General features: G+C 46.5%; 1 protein-coding gene across 5 annotated transcripts in view; it reads right to left on the minus strand.

The window, feature by feature from the left end:
- Nucleotides 1–16,845, minus strand: part of NRXN3 (neurexin 3) — a 973,627-nt gene that overhangs the window by 929,358 nt on the left and 27,424 nt on the right. For 3 of the 5 annotated variants that reach the window (XM_072038409.1, XM_072038408.1, XM_072038406.1), the window contains exon 1: nt 1,463–1,655. The exons of 1 other annotated variant lie outside the window; for it this stretch is intronic. The gene's annotated coding sequence lies outside the window, so the exon portion shown is untranslated. Of the gene's footprint in view, nt 1–1,462; nt 1,656–16,845 lie in introns of those variants that run through there. One more of the 5 variants, XM_072038407.1, reaches the window with a different exon arrangement.

Here is a 16,845-nt window from a genome sequence, read left to right on the forward strand (position 1 = left end):
ACAGTTACCGGCACCGCAGCAGCACCCAGCGCTGCATCAGCCGGCGCTGTGCTCAGCCCAGGGCTGCACCCACCGCCCCCAGGGCTCTCACAGCAGCTCCCAATTCCCCTGGGCAGGGCAGCACCTGCATCAGGGGTAGCCCCTGGTCTGGCCACCCGGCTCCCCCTGTTTTAAAGGACTGACTCTCTGAGAACCAGTGGAACACGGAGCACATCCTAGCATCATCTGAGCACTCCCCTGGCAATCGCAGATGAGGTACAAATGCCCCAGTACGGCCCAAATGCCTGTACAGAAGGGCCACCAATCTCCCCCAGCCCCAGGCTGTTTTACAGGTGCAAAGAAACGTCAGTCCCCACGGGATGCTTCAGTCCTTGGGGTGTTTCCAAGGAGCAGGAAAGGGAGCAGGGCTGCCTGTGCTGTACAGATCTCTAACACCGATACGTCTTCATTAGGTGCCGACAAAGCCACAGTCAACAAGGAACACTTAAATCAGGCAAAAATGGTTAAACGGGGACAGAACTGTTGACTGAGGGAATCCGGGGCAATCCTTCTCTATCTGTTTTTAAAGAAGACGGAGCCCATGCTCTCACAGTAGATGAAGACGACACAAAAATCATGAAATACAGGAGTAATTGGGGGTGCTTCACTGCCTTTTGGACATTGCAGCGCAGGCTTTGGGAAGGCTGCCCACACCCAGTGAGCAGGTTGGGGCCATCTGAGGCTCCTGCAGAGCCGTGCTCCTCCTCACCACACAGCAGCAGGGCCTGCAAGGAACCCCAGAGTTTGTTTTAGCACTGACCAGGACTTGAATCTGAACCTTCAGAGAGCAAATCCTGACACAACATACCTGTGCCTTAGCCGTTCCCCACAATGATCCTCCAAGACACACCGAGAACGAATAATTTTCTGCTCTTACCATTTTATTTTTAGCATAAATACTACCCTAGCCGCCTCATGCAGCACGCTGCTACCATAGCAATGCACTGCAATTTGGGACAATAACTACAGAATCCCATAGTATTTTCTTATATATATTATCTCTGAGAAATCTCAAACTTTGTCACAGTGTGAACACATCTGACAGAAAAAGACTTCATGATGGTCACCGCCTCTTCCAGGCACGAAGCAGCAACAGCCCTGTTCCAGCTCCACTTATTGCTCAAATGGAAAAGCAACACAACCAGTATTTGCTGGGTTATATTTTAGGCTTAATGTGAGCTAGCAGCACGAAACGAGAGAGCAAGGCTGATGCGATCAGCCCTTCAACAGACCAGTAGGCGAGGTCTTTGCAGAGCATTTTAAGGACCTGGTGCCCCGAAGGAATGAGGTAGCCAGCAAGTCACCTCTGCTGCACGCCAGCAGCCTGCACTTCCCTGAGAGCTTAGCCGTGGAGCAGCCCGCACGCCCCACAGCCGGCTCAGCACCTCGCACACGCAGGACCCGCTGTAGGAAACACACCCACCTGCCCTATTCCAACTTCCCACTCACGGAGCTGCTGCTGGGGCTGCACCACTTTCTGAGCAGGCTGCCAGCCTCCGGGCCCCTTCCCAAGCTGGAGGGCAGCCGACCAACACCAAGGGGTGGGAGCCACCCCGCTCTGCAGCCTGGGGCGGGGGTCTCACCCACATCAGAGTGCCTCTCAACCAGCTGTACGCGGAGAGTGAGTGACATTTTCTAATTGCCTACTAATTTCCATAATTACTGGCTGGCACACTCTGGGTGTGGGGTTAATATCTTTGCAAACGTCTCACGACGCACCTGCCTGGGAGATGGAGAGGGAAGCTGGGCATGCCACATACTTACCCAGCCGCACAGAAAGGTTGCAGGAGATGGGTTTGTCGCTCCCTGCCCTCCCTCCTTCACCAGCTCCCTCCCTGCCTGCTAATTGCTTGGGGATGGATTTTTTGGTTGTGAAAGCGTAATTTTCAGCAATTTCTAGTGCAGAAAGAATAATGGAGTTGGATGAAGCCAGGGACAGGCTGGCTTCCCTCACAAACCCCTAGCACAGCAGCCCAGTGCAAGCCTGCGTGCATCCTGTCGCTCCACTCCAAGATTCTGGACAAAATCCCACTGACACCGATCAGAGACGCTCACTGTCCCCTGCTGCCACCCCCTTCCTCAGCCAAAACTGCTCATTATGCCATGCTTCACGTGGAGTGAAAAACATACATTAGTGGCCTAAGATCCACAAATTTATACCCGATGTTCACCCTTGTCCTTGCTTTTGCTAGGAAAGCAGGAAACAGAAAGCTTTGCTCTTCTGCCTGGCCTCCACTGTAGCAGAGGAGCTCTGTGAAGGGGTAAGAAGGGCCCTGTGCTGGCTCTGCTTCCATCGGCACTCCCACAGGCGGCTCAAGGCACAGCAACCAGATCATTACGGCTCTGTGACATATGCTGCTTGAAAGGAGCCAGTGAGATTCACAATCAATAATTGATATTAAAAGCCAGGCTTGCCAGAGGCAGAGAAATGGGGAATTAATAGTATTTATTCAGCCTGTCTTCACTCATCCAGTTCTCTGGTGAGGAACAGGCTCCTTTTGGCTAAGGCCTTGAGTGTGGGGCTCCACAGAGAGAGTTCTTCATACGAAGAAATCTTTCTGCGTGCTCCATCCTCAGCTGAATTGTGGCTAAAAAAGAAGGAAGGGGAAAAAAAAGAAAAGAAGATAAAACCTCCAATGAAAAATGCAAATGGGGACACGATGAGTCACTACCATCACTGGGGAAAAAAAAAAGGGGTGGGGAACGAACGACAAAAATCTTCCCAATCTCATAGCTTCTTCAGCCACGATGCATGGCGAGATGTTTACAGAGAACTCAGAGGGGACAGGGAAGCTCTGAAATTCAAAAGCCCAGAGAAAACCACACCGATTAATTTAGTTTTTAATTCCTCTAGCAGCATCTGCATCTCAGCTATAAATCTGGACTCTGGCTCAGCCCTTACTGGGCTGGAGAGGACTCTGGGGTGGTGCCAGCAGAGATGTGATGAATAAACTGGGCTGGGGATAGACATGGACAGCTACACACAGGGGAGGGCTTGGTGGCACTGCACTGCTAGCAGGGGTCAGGAAGGGATAAGGCAAGGTGGGCTCTCCTCAGTGAAGTGGCAGCAAGTAGAGTTGAAAATTGTGCTTTGTCTTGTAAAGAGTTGAGCACTCCCAGCTCCTGCTGAACTTGGCAGAACTTCACAGGAGGCAGCATCTTACATGGCACTGCTGGAGGGAAGTGGAAGAGGAAACGGGAGCTTTAGGCCTTTATCTTGGATGTAGAGAGACACATGAGGATGAAGGCCAGCATCTTCTAAGCGGGGACTGGGGGTGACAGAGAGTACCTGGGGACTGTTTCTGGGTAGTTTCTAGGGATACAGTATTCATGCCAGTCTCCAACATCTCTGTGGGAACTGTACATGCCTTTGTCCCACCACAAGCCCAAAGAGAGGACATACTCTTATGATCGTTGTTTTTTTCCACCGTTGGTATAATGTGCAGGCTTAGCTTTCCCATGCTGGAAAGTGCATATGGATTTGCTCGGTTCTCCTTATCTGAATTCAGCGCAGAGCTCCCTAGGAGACAGTAGCGAAAAACTCGTATCAAAGCAAAATGCAAGAACAGGAGATGCTACCATTCAGGAGGGGAGGCCTAGGATTGCAATCTAAAAGTGTCCTCTTAAAAGAAAAAAAAAAAAAAGCTAGACTCAAAAGCTTGACTCTTTGTTCCCCTCCAGCAGACTAAGCAACGTAGACGCACGTGCATACCCTGTCACTTGAGATCTGGAGGCGGTTGGCTGGTTCACTTCCCAGTACTCAGACACCTGGTTTGCAATTTTCTTTGTAATGGCCTGTACAATGCTGTGTTTTGGAACTTTGAAGGAAAAAGCATCAATAACACAGCAATATTTTAATTGTTGCAGAGCAGCACTTACATTGGGTCAAGCACTTCTCTGTATCTGGTGCTGCCCTGCCAGTGGGGAAGCCGGGGGTGCCCCAGGAGCTGGAGAGGACACAGCCAGGACAGCTGGTCCAGGCTGACCAGAGGGGTGTCCCATGCCATGTGGCACTGTGCTGAGTAATAAGAGCTGGGAGGAAAGAAGGAGGAAGGGACGTTGGTGGTGGTGGCGTTTGGCTTCCCAAGAAACCACCACGTGGCCGAGCACCTGCCTGCTGACAGGAAGCAGCAAATGGATTCCTTGGTTTGCTTTGCTTGCACGTGTGGTTTTGCTTTACCTGGTGAGCTGTCCTTAGCTCAGCCCATGAGTTCTCACACTTTTACCTTCCCAGTTCTGTCCCGCACCCCACCTGGGGAGAGCGAGCTGCGCGGTGCTGAGCTGCCAGGTTAAAGCACAACACCCTGCCCCCAGTCCTCAGCCAGGGAGGCAAGGATAACTGCTTGCTGTATTACCCAACTGGGTCATCATGCATGGGGGAGCTGAGCTCCCATGCCCTCGTCTCACGCACGATACGCAGCTGGAATGCCACCAGTGGCCTCAGAAGGGATATGAGCCAGCTCGTAACGTGCTCATTTCAGCAACAGGCACAGGACCCTGGCAGCACAGCCTCCTACTTCACGGCCACCTGGCCGCTGCAAGAGTTAATGTTTTGTAACAGCCACCCTCCAAGGGTCTCGCCTCCTGGGCCTCCCAAAGTCAGTCAGAAGAAGAAGGGTTAAAGAAGCCACAAGGGACAGTGAGACTCCCTTCTTAAACACTCTCCCCACCCCATGAGAGGAGTCCATGTAGTCCACGAGAGTGACCTTTAACTAGCCTACCTAGCCCAAGCTCAGCAGGAATGCAATTTACAGACCATTTCAGCTCTCCAGCTTTCTTAACACAAAGAAGAAAAATCAAAACCCAAGCACAATGGAAAGAAAGAAAGAGAGAGAGAAAATAACCCTGCAGAGCAATCATGTCTGGGGCTGCTCTGATGGCTTTCTGTTCCCTTCCAGGACACAGAAATGACTCCCAGTGTGTTAATTACTCCCATTACCACAAACTCTCCACTAACAAGGACCAGCTAAAAGGAAGCGTTGGCAGCAGCTGAGCAGTTACTGCTCTGTACTGCCACGCAGGAGAAGCCAGACTCCCCCATCTCCGAGCTGGTACTAACCAGGAGAGCGATTTCTGCAAACCTAACAGCTTTTATTGTAATTCCCAGGGCAGCTGTGCTGGGAGCACTGGCCTTCCCTCAATTCCACCATCTTTAAAACAGAACGAAGAGTACCTGCTTTTCTAAAGACTTTTAAATCCAACAATTGGAGAGCTCCGAATCATTATCATTTATTTCGCTCCTCCAGTAGTTGGTCCGCCTCCATCCCCCAAGCCCTCTCCTTTCTGCCACCACGAAGCCTGGCCGGACCTGCAGCACTGTTTATTCCTCCAGCTCCTACCATACCAAGGGCACAGAAGGGAGCTGCACACATGGCAGCAGGGGACTGTGTGAACTTGCAGTGCTGGCGCTACTGATAAGCGGCAAAACTTCTTCCAGATTCTGTATCCGACACACACACACTGTGTTTCTCTTTGAATAAAAACCAGCTCTTGAAAATGTGCTCCCCGGTGCTGAAAACTGGTGTTTGAATGTGTTAACACCTGAAAGCAAGGCAACTCCCAAGAAGACCTTTCAGAGACTAACAGTCCGGAATAGGTTTGGTTTTCCCCAAAACCAAATCTGATACCACGGAGGGAGGCTTGCATCAGACACCCCTCAGCGGACAGGGCTGGAGTGTGGGGGTCTCCCACCTTCGCAGCCAGAATAGGAAGGCAGTCCCTGTTGCACTGTTTTACCAGCTACTTGGCATTAGGAAGAAATACAGAAAAAGTACAGAAAATACAAAGCAACAACAAAAGAAAACTAATGGCTGGCATACCAATGAATAACACCTCGTTCTTCCTGTCTGCCTATCCATCTGCTTCTTCCTCACATACGCGTTTTGTAAGTCCTTCATAAGCAAGAGCAGCTTCTATCCTGTGACAGAATCTAGCACAAAACGGTCAAGAATAAAGATCCTAGACACTGAGTACATATTAATAATTGAGATTTTCTGTTACAGTACCTCTACGTTTCAGCTAGTGTATACTAGTAAAAAAAAAAAAAAAAAAAAAAAAAAAAAAACATGAGGACTATCCAAAAGGCTAGAATTAGACCAAAATGTTAAATTAATTATTTCCATCACTTACAAATCACAATGAATTCCCACTTTGTTCACCACACTTTTATACTTCTGAACCTGATTTCCACTAAGTCAGAGATGTTTGAATGTTTTTAAGCACCACGCTAGGTTATGACTGAAAGTGAAGACCGATGCTGTCGGTTTGGTTTGTCTGTTTTTACTGAAACATATCGTGCATAGCTGGGGACACTGCACCTGGCCAGAGCTCCCTGTCATCAACATGTCCAGTAGTTCATTTAGTCATCCATCCCCTACTGACTGGTGGCTGAAGGGAAAACAAGCAGCATCCACTTGGAAAGGAAATAAAAGGCCCACAGACATCTGAAGATTTACAGAGCCTTTTCCCATTACATAACATGCAGCACTCTGTTTTGTTGCAACTTCATCATCTGATGCAAAACTTTCTCCTCAGCTTCCCACAAAGCAAACACTGACACACAGACCCAGCAAGGAGGTGTGAGGGGCTGTGCACAGCCCAGGGGACGTCTGCTCCAATTGCTCAGCATCTTAAATAGCTGATACTCTGTGTATGGACAACTGGGAATGGCCTTTTGGGAGCCAAGTTAAATGTTGGAATTGAAGTGTGAGGGACCCACGTTTACACAGCTCTTGCAGTGACTGGTGCTCTGAGGGAGCAAAGACTTTGGTGAGCTCGTAAACTCTCTACAAGTCTACAGCCACAGCGAGATGAGGTGTCTGCCTTCCTAACCACATCTATCCTGTACCACTAGCTCCACAGACACGTTTCCTTTTGTGCGTATATACATGTATGCATTGCCAAAATTTGCTCCTCCCCCTTCCTCTCCCTACTTCTACCTGAGGGTCATTGGGGAGACGTGATGAGGAGTTACACACAGATAGGTTCTCAGCTGTAGTGTGCTGGGAAATGAAGTGGAAATCTTTGCCAGGATAGACTGCTAGCAAAAATCTTTAAGCGTCAGTGTCTTGGCTGGAAAAGGCTAGTCCTTGAAGCAGCTCAGGATATTGAAAGCTTTCCAAATCATCAAGGAAATGGCTTATAGCTTTGCATGATAGAGGCCAGTTTCTGAACTAACCAGCAATGTGGGGATGGGTAAGAAATGCGGTAGGCACACTGCATTTGTAAGAAATTGTTTCAGCCTGTCCTGTCCCTGCAGCACGGCAAGGTGCCCTGCCAGGGTGTGCCAGGCAGCCCTGCACTGAGCTGGGCCAGCTGGGCTGCAGGAAGCTGCCTGCTGCCCTGCTGCAGCAGCGGCCTCGCAAGCAAGGGCCGAGAGCAGCTCTGAGAAAGGCCAATGCCCAGCCCTGGGGGCCCTCAAGGCAGGAACACAGTGCTGATGGCACTGCCTCTTCTGGGAGGAAGGCTGCCGGTGAGATAAATTTAAGCATAAGAGCTCTGTGACCTGAGAACAGGAGGAGTTACACACAGGATGGGTTTTGCTACTGTTTCCTAATTCATGTCCATCTTCGCAAGCTGTATTTCTGGGAATTTTCTCTCTAGATGGCCCTTTTCCTCAGAGACTTGCCAAAGTGAAGTCTAAAAACAAATGTTAGGCTGTGTAAAACAAAATGATTCTTACAAAAATCAGATATAAAGGATTCACCTGTCTGTTTCAGTGGAGCCATCTCACAACGAGGTAATGACACTTCTCAGAGCACGCAGAACACCACTAGTCAAAAAGGCAGGGGAAGAACACATGTAGCAGAAGAGGAACCATTGTGAGCATGGGATGGCAAAGAGGCAGACGCTGGCTAAAATAAGGAGCCAGAGAGCGCAGCCCGGGCTGCCAAAGCACTTGGGAACACCTGCAGGAAGGTGCAGGGGGGGCACCATTGCCTGATAGTTTTTCAGATGAACCTGGATAAAAGCACGAGGAATTAGCTTAACAGGGACCAACCCTTCACCACCTGAGACACAGACAGGGGACAGTGCATCAGCACAGCTCTGTTCTCTACCTCCATCGTGCAACTCATTGCCAAAAACCCCAAACTAGGCAGCAGAGCACCTGGCCACAGACCCAGAATGCAAAAGCTGCTGCAGCCAGCTTAATATTTCAGGTAAGCCAAGGCAGGGGGGAGCTAGCTGGCAGTGGTATGGAAATCATCGCTTTTAGAAATTATTTCACATTTTCTAATGAAGTGTTATAACACCAGTGGAGAAGATGTGCTTTAGATAAGCTTTACTTGTTGCATATTGATAAATCAATCACACTTGGTGGATTCAGGAAGACCTAAAAGATACATATTCTCCCACAAATGTTCCTTTAAAAGTCAGACGGTCTTTTAAAGAGCTTCCAGCCTTGGGACTCACAGTGCAGTGCCCTGGAAGACAATTGACATTCTGAGTGACTGGGCTGCGAATTCGAAATCCCAGCTCGACCTGCTCAAGTCAGGATCCAAACTCACATGTTTTAAAAATAGGGAAAAAAAAAAGAGAGAGCAAGAGAGGGAGGATGGGGAAAAGTCTTGATTTCTGCAAATGGCCAGGACAGGCTCTCCGAAGGTACAGATGCAATCAAGGGCCAGGGAACATCTCTGTACAGTATCTGCACAGGCCATACGTTGTGCTTTGATGCACTAGATGTATCCATACTGTTAGCAATACAGCTGACAAGGGACATTTTTTTGCTATGAAAGACACTAGTGAAAAGAACAAAAATGTATTATGTTAAGGCATTTTCATTGAAGTTCCAGGTTTTAATTAAAAAAGGAAATATTCCTATTTAACTGGCTTTCATTACAGTAACTTCCAGTCATTATTTGCTATTTCTTTTATTTCTTCTGGGAAAGGAGCAGAGAATAGGAAAAGTGGGAAAACTGAGACTACAATATAAATAGCTTCATTCCTAGCAATTGCTTAACTTTTCATTTCAAATCAATTTTAAATGTATTTTCCCCCCTTTCAACAATAATCTGCACATTCTGAATAATACATCCTTTCTGCTAACATTGTTTTCACAGTCTGAAAAGCCATTATTTTGACAAAAACATTAAGAGCAGCTCTTGCTAGCAGCGCCCACTTTTTCCCCATCACTCCAAGCCCGCTGCTGGGCTCGGCGTCTGGCTGGGAAGCTCTGTGCAGCTCTGCAGATTGGTGGTGAAGTGGTGGCACTGATTTTTATCTCCTCCTTCCACATAAATTGCTCTGAAAGCTTTTGCTAGCTGGTAGCAAATTGGTAGCCGATGAGAAATGCTGGGGGATTAGCCCTAGTTTCTAAATGAAACACCACAAACCCCCTCACCAGGACGGGCCATGATTCTTCTGCCCACCGAGTACAGCAAGCAGGGGAAGAAGAAATGATAAAGATCATCTCTACACCTTAGGAGCCACCCTGCCCAGGACATAGCTAAAATGTGGGAGAAGAAAACAGTGAGAGGACTCGTTCCTGGGTAGACTGAGCACCCCGGTTTCCCACCCCACACCTGTCACGAGTACAAAAATAAGTCCAGGAGCAATGGAGGGAAAAGCTTCTCTAATCAACACTTAAAAGGAGGATACCTGAAGTGCTCGTAATAACCTGGCACAACTTCTGTTTCCAAATTGCATCGAGTAACTGAGATTTAGAAGTAACTATGGAAAATGATTACTTGGTACCACAGGCAACAGATGGTTCCTGCAACCTGCCAGTTGCCAGATTCTAGGCCAAACTTCTCCCCCGTGTAACTTCATCACACATTAATTTAACTTACTTTATCTGCGGTACCTAGCTATCGGCTGCCAATATTTTGCTGCTCAGTAGTTCCTCACGCAATGGGATTCATGTCCTAGCAGTCCGGGCACATGCTTGAGTCAGAAGTAAAAGTCTCATCGCCTGCTTGCGAGGCCTCAGGCAAAGTGCTCTTTCAGGGGATACAGCGAGGACTACACTGGAAAGTTTAATTAGTGACTGTTAAGTGCTCCACCCACTCGAGAGACAAGCTAACAGAAGAGCACCCTATTTTCCCTCACGACATTAATAGTCCCCTTTCAAGTGCAGTAAGGGAAGATGCATCCATCACACGCAGCAGATTTTCCTTTGCTACTCCTGGTGGTGCAGCCCTGAGGAGGAGGCGCGGGTTTGCTCTGCAGGATAGAAGAAAGGCACGGCTGTGGTGGGGTGGCAGCAGTGGGCTGGGGGAAGCCTCCAGCTGCCCCCTTTCCTGGCCCACTCCAGCCACCCAGCCCTTCCCAGCCCACCAGGTTCCCCAGCTCCTCGGGCTGGAGCCGGTGTGTTCTGCTCCTCCTTGGGGACTGCCTGCCCGGCCATACGATACCTCCTGCCTGTGATACAGCTCGGGAAGCCGCTCACCTTCCCCATTTAAATACCAATCAAGGGAATCCGTATGCTGGCTGTAGTGTTTCCAACAGGAATCACGGCCCACGCTGGGTGTGCTGCTCAGGCAGCTCTGCAACCCCTCATTTGCCCCAAAACCTGCTTGCAGGACAACACATCTCCCGAGCTACAAAGACAGGAGATCAACCATCTGGGTGGAAAAATGGGTTGGTTTAGCTCTGTTTTTCGTCACTGGTAATCTAAACCATCTGAAAGGCTCCAAGGAAATGAAAGGTGTGTGTCCAGCTGGCTCCTTACATGCAGCACTACCCAGCACTGAGGTTCAGCTAAGTCCTGCTATTTAAGCTTGCTTTATACACTTCTGCTTGTTCCTCTGCTTTTCTGCAGATTTTAAAATTCAAAAATAAAGGCAATTTAAAAAGGCGTGCATCTAACACCAAAAAAAAATCCATGCACTCTATGTATTTAATTAAGACCTAAATAAAGGAAAAAAAAGCTACAAATTGCTTGTCTCTATATGGATGTCAGCCTTATAAGAAAATACAAGGTTTTAGCTACGTTTAATCAAAAATGTTGCTGAGAGAGAAAGAGAAAGAAAGAAAAGCTCTTTCAGATATGTGAAATGTGTAGTACTGTGTAAAGTAGAACTGCCTCCACAGTTCACAGGGAGACCTGCATCATTGTAAACTGCTTTTAAAGAATCCAAACATAGGATTTCCTATAAAATTAAATGAAAAGAGGATAGGATTAGGAAAACCCATCAGTCTACTACAGTCTTCCAATTACCTTGCAAATTCAGGCCAGAAGTAGTCACCTGCTAAAAAATACATGTCGATAAAAGGTGTATAGTTACCGTGCAGCACCGAGGCAGTCTGTTGTCTTGGACTACAGCACGCTGTTGGCTTTCTGTCAGATGTCTCCCAAGAGAATCCTATACAGCTTCACATGACAAACTGTGCTCGTCCAGGGCAGCGCAATTAGAGGCATTCAAAGTGTATCTCCTAAAATATCCATTCCCTATAGCTTTTTCCAACTAGTGGGAGAGATTAAGATCACGCGTGTACCACACTACACCTGCCATTCACTACACAACTAGTTGGTTTTAAACCACAGGACTGGAGGCAGTTTCATGATAGGAAAATAAAGTCTGAGGTAATAGCACCACAGAGGCAAGAGTGCATGACTGAGCAGAGGAAGGAGGCAAGAGTGGTGTTCAGCAGAGGATTCACTATTAAGGTAGGAAATAGCAATAAAGTCAGAAAAATGTTTTAAGCAGCACTCCTATAGGAGAAAAAAAAAAAAAAACTCAGATTCAATTGATTTCACAGACTTCACGAGCAAACTTCCTTTAATTTTCACAACCGTAAAAGCTAAGAATCCCAAATCCCAGGGGGCCATCTTCTTCTCCCAAGATGCTCATTCCCAACAGACTCATCATTTCCTCCTTAACACTGGCCTGAAAAAACTCTGCTGTTGGAGGTTTTTCCAGTCGCCAACTAGGCACTGATGCCTCTTAGCCACCCCACTCTTCGGTACTTTCACTCCCAAAGCACAAGACCCTGCACCTGGAAACCAGCCTGTGTGTATAGCAGTAACTGCATTACAAGGGAACATTGTATGCTCCCTCCTTTCCTCCTCAGCAGATTCTTCCTTCAACGACATCCCATAGTGCCCACTGCCACAGCAGGAGTCCCCCTCCCACTCTGCCAGTTTACATCCCACTTACACCACTTAAGCACACGCACACATGCTCATAGTAAAGCCTCTCCTCTCCTGTTCAGTCCTGGCTATAACCCAGGAACAGAGGCCAGATTCCCCTTTCCCAGACCACTGCAGAGTGCTCCCTGCCACAACCCTCCAGCCCTTCCATGTCTCTTTGTGGAGACATCACTACGTGTCCGGTCAATTTTCTCCATACTTCCTCTAGGTGGGATGAATTTAGTTGCATGGAGCTAGTAATTGTGTCGTACTGGGCTGGGATTTTCATGAGTTTGATAATGCAGAAAGAAACACAATTCAGTTAGGAACAGGAGATGTCCAAAGAAAACCCAAGGTATCGCAGTGTACCACTGAGTCTAATCTGCAGTCCATATTAACCTGGCTTCTCCTTTGGCTCTTATTCAGGTGCATAACACATTAAGCAATGTGATTAGAATCGAGCTAGCATGAACCTCCCGTCCTGCCCCAAGGAAACAATTCCACTATTTTAAAGGACGAAATGAAAGCATTTGCTTTTGAACCACAGATTGACAAGTGGAAAGCCCTGTCCACATACTAAACCTCCCAGCCACAAAAGATTTGTTCCTACGTATCTAATCTAATCTAATTATTAATATAGATACTTCTCTGCTACAAACTGATTGGTCATATTGATGAAATCACAAGAGTATAAAAGCGAAGAAGCCACTGCTACAGCAGGTGGGAGCTAAGCTTAGGTGATAGACCTGCAATGTAAACCTGCATGGACCTCCATCTATGGTTTCCACACTTATCAAACAAAGAAACCATTCGCCAATCCATTCAAGGTGATCAGGTGATGGTGTTTTTTTTTTCTTTTTTTTTTATTTTTAGGTAAGAGATTAAATAAGTTCTTATTTGACAGAAACAGAAGTAAGCTTACCACAGAGGAATGGAGCTAGTCTGCACTAGTGAAACAGAAAAAAATCTGAGGTAGTATAAAAAAAAAAAAAAAAAAAAAAAATCCCTAGAACAGTAGGTTTGGGTATGTGAAAGCTACAACCTCTGTCAGAGGGCAGGGTAGGGATGCCCAAGCATAACATGAAGCCTATGTGAAGCCTATGATTTCGATCAGTCCCAGCCTCGTGTAAACAAGCATTTTTACTCATCATTCTATTGTTATTTCAGTGACTCCAATATCCCCATTTTGTGCTCCTGGGTTGGTGCTTTACAGTTATCAAGATCTGTCCACAATGCCAATGGCCCAGAAAAGAAATTAATCGCTTCCCTTTTTTAAGAGCTGTGTTTGACTTTAATTACTTTTATACTTGCTTGGGAAATCAGGCTTCATTCTCAAGAGGGTTAAAAAGGGGAAACGGAAGGAAAAAAAGACACGGAGAGAAAGAAACAGAAAAAGGAGAGACAAAAGTAAGGTGGATGAATCCAATTAAAAATTTCGAAGCTCCTATTCCTGAAGTTTCAGCCAAAGCCACTACTTAGCAACATTAGGGAGTGCGTTTTTTAATTATTTTTTAATATTTTTTTTTTATCGGTCATCTATTCAGAAAATTGCTGACATTATTCTTCAAGCAGACACGGTTATCAATCATTAGAAAATGCTTTTATCTGGAGTTGCTCATAAGAAATTGAAGTCTTTCCAAGATGAACTTAATGCAGATGGATGGTAGTGCAAAGGAGAGGAAGAAGACGTGAGCATGGGGATGGTCTGGTTACATTTTCTTCCATTTGGGTTAATATTCAAGACTGAAAAGGCACAAAGCGCTGCGGTCAGCGTGTGCAATCAGAGACCATTCTGCAGAAGTGGCTAAGAAGCGGTTACAACGAAATGACTGCTCCATGATAAATACTTCTTTAAGCACCGAGTTTCTCAGTGACACAACACTCTGCGTGTTGCTTGTCCAAGCTGTATCCATGACTGCCAAAATATTTATTCCCAGTTGGTTACTCTAGAGCTGCTGCTCAGCACTCAGCAGCATGGTCAGACCTTCATCTTCCCCTCCTTTCTCCCTCTCCTGCACCCTCCCTCTTCCTCTCCTCCCAGCCTTTCATTCCTCTACCATCACCCCTCCTTGTTCCATTTTAATCAAGGTTCTTTCCTAATTAAAACAAACAAATATGAGGAAGCAATTAACGTCTTGAAGGAAGCAGATGGTGGAATAGTGCCATTTCGTTATTGCATTAAGCCTTAACTTGCTATCTCTTCAAACTTTCTGCACTTTAATTAAGCACTGTTACAGGCAAGTTCAATGGGCTCTGGAGTAGGCTTTACCCAATTAGCTCCTGAAAAGCTGCTGGCGCACGGTGGCAGGCTGAGCAGGCTGTGTAGGGTGCTGGCAAGGGTAACCCCAGGGCCAGAAGGGACTAAGAACTTCCCCTACACATGCCAAAGGTGGGAAAGGGAGCAAGGGGGAATCGAACAACAGTGATGTGGCAGAAGGATAAACCAGCCCTGCCCATCCATATTCTAGCAGCAGTTTTTCACTGCTTGTGTCACAGGACTCACTGAGCCTGAATTCTACACAAATGTTAAGGAGCCATGGTGACTTTTAATGTCTGTGTCATCTTCCCAGACTCAGTGAAGAAGTGAAGATGACCACAGACACAAAGCAGCAAAATTATGGGTAACTTTCAGGTTCATTTATCACCCTACAACCTCCAGCATTCCCTCCACTTCAAACCTCTGCTTCCATTATACCCCCAATACAATGGAGCGGCAAAGAACCAGCATTAAGGAACCTGCATCACCTAGATAAAAAACACCTGGAAACAGAAAGGTTTTTTCATTTGCCTGCATGTTTCTGTTTGCAGTCGGGCTGGCAATGCCGAACACAGGCTGATGCAGATGAAGGAAGCATCAAAGAGCAGCTGTGTCAGCCAGGGCCACCCTCTCACTTGGCCTCCACACACATGCAGACAAGCAGGTAGGCAGATGCGATCCAATTTACCTCTGCCCTACCACATTCTGGCAGATGATCCCTTACTATTCAACAACAGAGAGCAGAGTTTCTCTGAGTCCTACCTGCACACATCTAAGGGCAGAAAGAAAACCACCCAGCATGACCCAGACACACACAGCACTATAGATCCCAAGCCTCTTTGCAGAGAAGCATCTCCATTCCCTATACCCATATGAAGAAAAATATATTACATCTACCTGACAGATTGGAATGAGAGCCACGGACAATTTTTGTGACTCCCAGCGTCACACAGGGACTGTGTGGAGGAAACACACATCAAACCTGTCTTTTCTGCTTCTCTCGACCACAAAGATCATCTTTTTTGTATAACCACACTTGGAATATGACTCATGGAGGATTCACAAATTACGAAGTCAGAGAACATCCCTGGGGTCATCTGGCCTGAGAACTTCTCTGAATTAATTTCTGTTTGAAGCAGGAAAAAAATCCAATCCTGACTTAAAGATTTCTATTAATGGAGACTTCATAACAACTCCGAGAACATTTTTCAGGGCCTAATTATCATAGTTGTTAAAGATGTGCACCTTATTTCTAGCCCAAAGTTGTCTATTCCAGCTTCTAACCACTTGATCTCATTATATACCTTTGTCTGCTTGACTGAAGCACCCGCTATTGTAAAGCCCCCTCTCCATCTCTCAAGGATAGAAGACAATATGCAACACATGTATTTGCTGAGGGATGAGACACATATAGTGTCCTGGCATCTGTTCATTTGAAGCTTCACACTCACACAAAGAAACCATTGAACATGATACTAAGAAATGTAACGACTGCATCCTATAAATAATAACGTTTTCCTGGCTGGTCTCTTAAAAATGTGCCATGTGCAGTGCAAGCCTATTTATTATGTTGAGTACTGAATTGTGCAAAATTCAGAGGCTATGAACATCCAGTTCCCACGATAACCATGATTTAGCCCCAAGTACACATGCAAGCTTTTGTATTTTCTTGTAGATGATATTATAATTACAGCTTAAACACACCACACCAAGAAGAGAGTTTAGTAGTGTTTTGGGAACAGAACCTCTGAATTTCCTAGCTTTCAGTACCTAAATTCTCAGCTATATTATCACTTTAAAGGGTGGTATGCACACACAATGGGACTGTCAACACCAGATTCAAATAGTTTATATGGATATCTAATCTTACATTAGAAGTGTATGTATATGTAATCATTCCATATTTATCCATATCTGAGGCATCTTTAGGTTCCTATGTAAAGCATTACACACACTATCTCAAAAAAAACGACATGTTCAGATCCTCATGCTATCAAGAAAAAAGTTATTTTAATTATGCTAAAGGTATCAAGCGTATCATCTAACTGATTATTTGCCCTCCTCATAAGCCAATATGGCTGTGCAGTGACTAGGTAGATGCCTAGCACAGATGCAGCCATAGGAAGCAGTGGCGTGCTGGCTATCTACCCACTTACATCTTACCCTTAACCTATGTGCCTAAGGAAATCCCACTAGTACCTCTGGAGCAAGAGTTGAGTCCGTGTCGCCCCAAGGACCAACAGCTGTTGTCTGTGCCATCCAAACCAGGTCCTTCTGCTCTGTAAACACCACATTAGCAAATAACTTTGAGCAGAGAGTTAAAAGGCAAAGGCTCTGTGCTGTGTTCTGACATTCTGGTCACCTGTGCTCATGAAGGAGGAAGCCAGACTAAGTAAGTTTCAAGAATACCTCCAAGGATGTAGTAGAGAGCCCCAAGCCTATTTCATAAGAAGAGATTAAGGCAACATGGCACTTT

Source organism: Anas platyrhynchos, chromosome 5 (genome assembly GCF_047663525.1).
Source record: "Anas platyrhynchos isolate ZD024472 breed Pekin duck chromosome 5, IASCAAS_PekinDuck_T2T, whole genome shotgun sequence".
Taxonomy (NCBI): domain Eukaryota; kingdom Metazoa; phylum Chordata; class Aves; order Anseriformes; family Anatidae; genus Anas; species Anas platyrhynchos.